Here is a 6,088-nt window from a genome sequence, read left to right as displayed (position 1 = left end):
TTTTCCCATATGTGTATACTCTCTGCCACTCTGATTCTGATTTGACCGAGAGGGCTGGAACCAAATCGGTTTGAAATGTCTTATGTGGCATTTAACTAAAGCTACTATCAACAGGACCCTCACGGCAAAATGATATCAACTTGCACTATTGACTTCAACCTTGTACCCCACACTCTCAGCTGAATAAATTGTATAGACCATTAGCAGTTAGCTTAGAAAGCCATGCTGCACCTTTCTACTTGGTCCAAAACATCAATTGAGAAAAGGCTGGATGTATTAAAGATCGCCCAGACTCCACCTTGGACCGAAGTAAGGCAGTTCAACCAATTGAGCCTGACCTGCCTGGATGCCTTCTGTGACTTTAAACACTTAAAGGGCTCATGACTAACCCTCAGGTGCAAGTCACTATTTTTTCAGAGGGATGGAAATTAATGCCTGGTTCCCCGTACAAGAAATACAATCCCAGTGACACACAAGGTACTCCTGGAAAGAAAGGATTATTTACCATTACTGGGGACCCCCAAGTGGGACTACTTCCACTCCCAATCATTTCATGGAGTGGAAATGTCACCTTGCTGTTGGCACAAACAAAAAGGACATGCTGGAATAACTTCCTTCAGGCAGTTTCTCCAAAAACAGATGAGATTCAACAATTCCAAGTGAACTAGGAACCATGTGGTCTACCAGTTTTCTGGATGCACTTTGGACACACTATCAACCTATGCCCCACAGGTCAAATGAGGAATTTCAAAGAAGACTTTTGGGTGTTGCTGTGGTTATTGTAATGTCCCCATTTCCATAGGAGAGTAAAATAATTTTATTTCCAAAATAATTAGAAAAGGTTAATCTTTAGAAACTTGTAGTTTTTAAATATTTAACTGAAGTGCTAAACATACTTTTTATGTCTCTTTTACGTGTAGCAAAAATCGCAGATGACCAAAAACTCACATATGAATTAGTCTGTTTATAAAGTAATATTTTAAAATTAACATAAATACTTATTTTTCTACATATATTATGTAGTAATTAAAATGACAACTTGGACAATATTAGAGCACTGATTTAATTGAGGAATGTTTGGCTGATTACAAACAGTGTATTCATTCTATAAAAATGAAATTCTAATTAGTGTTGGCTTCCTGTCAAAATCAGTAATTAAGAAAGTTGTCAAAGTCAATCCTATTATTCATCTTGATAATGAAATTATTTAAACATCAAACATGAATGTTCTGTTAGCTTGAGGAGTATAATTGTTGTTAACATTGCTCATAGGGCTTAATAAACGTATCACATCAGCTACATTATCTACCTAAATACCTGTACACAGATGCTTGTGATTAAGAATTTGTGAATCTTTTTAAGATTAAGTATGTGACTGAGATTGTTTTACAAATAATATTTAACTTTCTTGAGTTGGTACATGTGATATGGAAAAATATGGCTCTATATTTTTCTGATAGTGAACCAGAATACTTTTTTAAGATCTGCAAAAATAAACTGCACTTATTTCAAGTGTTCAATTTTATGACTTCTGGCATATATGTCCATGAAACCATTATCCATTACTAAACATATCCATCAATCCTGACAGTTTTCTCCTGGCTATTTAATTCCTCCTTCCAGCCCTTCAACATCCAAACCCTTTTCCAGGCAACCACTAATCTGTTTTTATTTCTCATTATATATTTGACTGAATTTTATGTGAATACAATCATAGAGTAAGATTTTTGTCAGGATTCTTTCATAATAATTATTTTGAGATTCTGTCATGTATTATTAATAAATTCTTTTTTACTTCCAAGTAGTATTCCACTATATAGCTCTACCATACTTTGTTGATCCATTCAACTTTTTTGGACATTGGGGTTGTTTTCAGGTTTTAGCTATTATAAAGATGCTGTGAATATTCATGTACAAGTCTTTTTATTGGGACATATGCTTTGATTTGTCTTGGATAAATACCTAGAAAATCTATATTTTACATTAATTTTTTTTCAAACTTCTAAACTTTTTTCCTAAATGGAAAAACTTGTACCATTTTATATTCCTACCCATAGGATATAAGAGTTTCAGTTCCTGCATATCATTGCATATGCTTGGTTTGAACAGGGTTTTTGTCTGTTTTTACTATTCTAATGTGTATGTAGTGGTATCATATTGTAGTTTTAATGTACATTCCCCTAATGACTAATGATTTTGAACACCTTTCATGGACTTGTTTGCCATCTGTGCATTTTCTTTGGTGAGTTATCTGCTGAAATGTTTTGCTTACTTTTTATTGATATGTCTGCTTTTTCATTATCAAGTTTTGAGATTTCTCTATATATTTTAGATAGAAGTCTTTCATCAGATATGTTTTTTTCAAATATTTTCCTCCAGTCTGTTAATTCTCTTAATAGTATCTTTTGAAAGACATTCTTATTTTTTAATAAGTCCTATTTATATATATTTTTAAATAAATCATACTTTGGCACACACATAGGACACAAAGATTTTCTCATTTTTTTATTTTTAGAAATTTAAAAATGTGTAGCTTATTTTCATGTTGATGGTACATTTTGAGTTATTTTTATTATACTGTCCATTGTATGCATTTCAGTTTCTTTTGTCTTTTTTTCTTCATTTTGATATACAAATGTCCCAAGACCTTTGTTTTAAAAGGTTATTCTCCCTGTGTATCCTTTCTCTATATACCTTCTCCCTCTCGCTCACTCTTTCTGTATATATACATACCCATATAGCCACACACATCTCTAAACTGCCTATTCTCCCTCATTCATCTGTTAATCTTTTTTATATATCTTTATGTTAGTTTCATATTGACATGGAACATAGAGTTTTATAATAAATCTTAAAATTAGATACTGTGAATCCTCAAAATTTTTGTTTTCGAAGTCATTTTGTCTATATTAGAACTTGTGAATTTCTAAATAAAATTTAAAATCAGCTTACCATACTTTTTCTCTATTGTAAATGGTATCTTTTAAATTTTATTTTGAGGGTACCTATTGTTAATATGTAGAAATAAAATTTTTGTATATTGTTCTTATATCTAAAAGTCATATTCTTCTCAACTATAAGTTCTAGCAGATTTTTTGTTAGATTCCATTGAATTTTCTACTTGGGCAAGGATGTATTCTGTAAAGACTATTTTACTTCTTCCTTTCTAGCCAAAATGCTTTTATTTTTATTTTTTTCTTATTGCATTTGTTAGCCTTCCAATTCAATGTTGAATAGAGGCGATGAAAGCATTCTTCCTTTTTTTCCTGATCTTTAAAGTATTTAATTAATTAAGGTATTTAATTAATTAATTTAATCATTACACATGATATTAGCATTAAGTTTTTCACAGAGGCCCTTTGTCAAGTTGAGGGAGTTCCCTGGTATTTCTATTTGTTGACAGTATTTATTAGGAATGGCTTTTAGATTTATCTATTTTCCAAAGATTCATTTATTTATTTAGAGAAAGAGTGAGCCTGCAAGCAGGGGGAGGGGCAGAAGAGGGAGGGGGAGAGAGAGAATCTCAAGCAGACTCCCCACCAGCGCTGAACCTGACCATAGGCTCAATCTCACAACCCTGAGATCATGACCTCAGCCAAAATCAAGAGTCAGACACCCAAGTGACTGAGCCCCCCAGGTGCCCCTAGTTTTGTCTATTTTCTATGTTGTTGGACTTACTGTCATAAAATTGTTTATTATATTCCCCTTATTAATATCTTAACCTCTGTAGAATCTGTAGTGATGTAACCTCGTTTCTGGTATTTGTCATGTGGGTCTGCTTTCTTTTTTTCCTTATCAGTCTCGCTAGAGATCTGTCATTATTATTGATCTTCTGAAAGAACCAACTTTTCTCTTCCACCACCATTTTAAATCCTCCTCCATACAAGACCCCACTACCTCCTGCTGCTATGACCCCCAGCTGCACACCAGCACCCCAGGGGACAGCCCCACCACCAAGGAGTACACGAAGGAGTACAACAACACAGAGGAATTCGCAGAGAAATCCAAGATCAATGCGAGCAGGAATCAGCAGGATGATAGTAAAACGTTTATTGGAGGCTTGAGCTAGGATACAAGCAAGAAAGTTCCAATTGAATATTTGTCTCGATTTGGGTAAGTTGTAGACTGTACAATTAAAACAGATCCGGTGACTGGAAGATCAAGATGATTTGGATTTGTGCTTTTCAAAGATGCTGCTAGTGTTGATAAGGTTTGGGAACTGAAGGAACACAAACTGGATGGCAAATTGATAGGCCTCAAAAGGGCCAAAGCTTTAAAAAGGAAAGAACCCCTCAAAAAGGTTTTTGTGGGTGGATTTAGCCCAGATAGTTCTGAAGAACAAATTAATAGATACTTTGGAGGCTTTGAAGAGACTGAAAATATTGAACTCCATGGATACAAAAACAAATGAAAGAAGAGAATTTTGTTTTCTCATATATACAGACGAGGAGCCAATAAAGAAATTGTTAGAAAGCTGATATCATCAGGGTGCCTGGGTGGCTCAGTCGGTTAAATGTCTGCCTTCAGTCCTGGGATCCAGCCCCACACTGGGCTCCCTGCTCAGTGGGGAATCTGCTTCTCCCTCCTCCTCTGTTCCCCTCCTCCCGTGCTCATGCTCATTCCAGCTCACTCTCTCTCAAATACATAAATAAAATCTTTAAAAAAAAAGAAAAAGAAAACAGATATCAAATTGGTTCTGGGAAGTGTGAAATCAAAGTTGCACAACCCAAAGAGGTATGTGGGCAGCAACAGCAACAAGAACAAGGAGGAAGAGGTGCTGCAGCTGATGGACAAGATGGTACTAAGGGTCATGGAGGATGTCAGAGCCAAAACTGGAACCAAGGATTTAATAACTCTTATGATCAAGATATGGAAATTACAGTAGTGTCTATGGTGGTGATCAAAACCACAGTGGCTATGGAGGCTATGATTATACTGGGTATAACTATGGGAACTATCGATATGGACAGGGACATACAGACTACAGTGGCTAATAGAGCACTTACGGCAAGGTGTCTGGAGTGGGTGGCAATCATCACAGTAGTTACCAGCCACACTAAAGGAGGATGCTGGAGAAAACAGGAGAAGATTGCTCAAGTTAACCTATCTTGCAGGACAACATTGAAGATTGGTGTTCTGTTGATCTAAGATGAATATTCTGTAAAAAACTTTCTAGTGTACAAGACACAACTGTGATCAACTGTATATAGCTGCCAATTAATTTTCTTTGTCTTTACTCTGTCTTTTGCTATCTGTGTTATGACTCTATGTGGACTTGTGTTCGTACAAATTTTATTTGTATGATTTCATGTTAAATCTCAAGTAAATTATTTCCTTATATGAAATAAATAAATGAATAAATAAATATAAAAGAACCAACTTTTGGGGGCGCCTGGGAGGCTCAGTTGGTTAAACGGCTGCCTTCAGCTCAGGTCATGATCCTAGTGTCCTGGGATCGAGCCCCACATCAGGCTCCCTGCTCAGCGGGGAGCCTGCTTCTCCCTTTCCTGCTCCCCCCTGCTCACTCGCTCTCTCTCTGTCAAATAAATAAATAATAATAAAAAAAATCTTTAAAAAAAAAAAAAAGAACCAACTTTTGGTTACTGTGATTTTCCCTACTATTTTTCTTTTTTCTTTTAAGATTTTATTTATTTATTTGACAAAGAGAGACACAGCGAGAGAGGGAACATGAGCAGGGGGAGTGGGAGAGGGAGAAGCAGGCTTCCCGCTGAGCAGGGAGCCCGATGCGGGGCTCCATCCCAGGACCCTGGGATCATGACCTGAGCTGAAGGCAGACGCTTAACAACTGAGCCACCCAGGCGCCCTACTTTTCTGTTTTCTGTTTAATGATTTCCACTCTCATTTTTATTATTGCCTTTCTCCTCCCTTCTTTGGGTTTCATTTGTTATTCACTTTCTAGCTTTTGTTTGTTGGTTTAAAGATTTTATTTATTTGAGAGAGAGAGCACGAGGAGGCAGGGAAGGGCAGTGGGACAGAGGGGACGCCGACTCCCTGCTGAGCAGGGATTCCAACGGGGGCTCAATTCCAGTTCAATCCCAGGACCCTGAGATCATGATCTGAGCTGAAG

General features: G+C 36.4%; 1 pseudogene; it reads left to right on the top strand.

The window, feature by feature from the left end:
* Positions 1 to 222: 222 nt before the first annotated feature.
* On the top strand, positions 223 to 5,060 carry LOC113932633 (annotated as a pseudogene).
* Positions 5,061 to 6,088: the final 1,028 nt, after the last annotated feature.

This window comes from Zalophus californianus, chromosome 10, assembly GCF_009762305.2.
Source record: "Zalophus californianus isolate mZalCal1 chromosome 10, mZalCal1.pri.v2, whole genome shotgun sequence".
Taxonomy (NCBI): domain Eukaryota; kingdom Metazoa; phylum Chordata; class Mammalia; order Carnivora; family Otariidae; genus Zalophus; species Zalophus californianus.
This window is presented reverse-complemented; position numbering and strand designations above follow the sequence as displayed.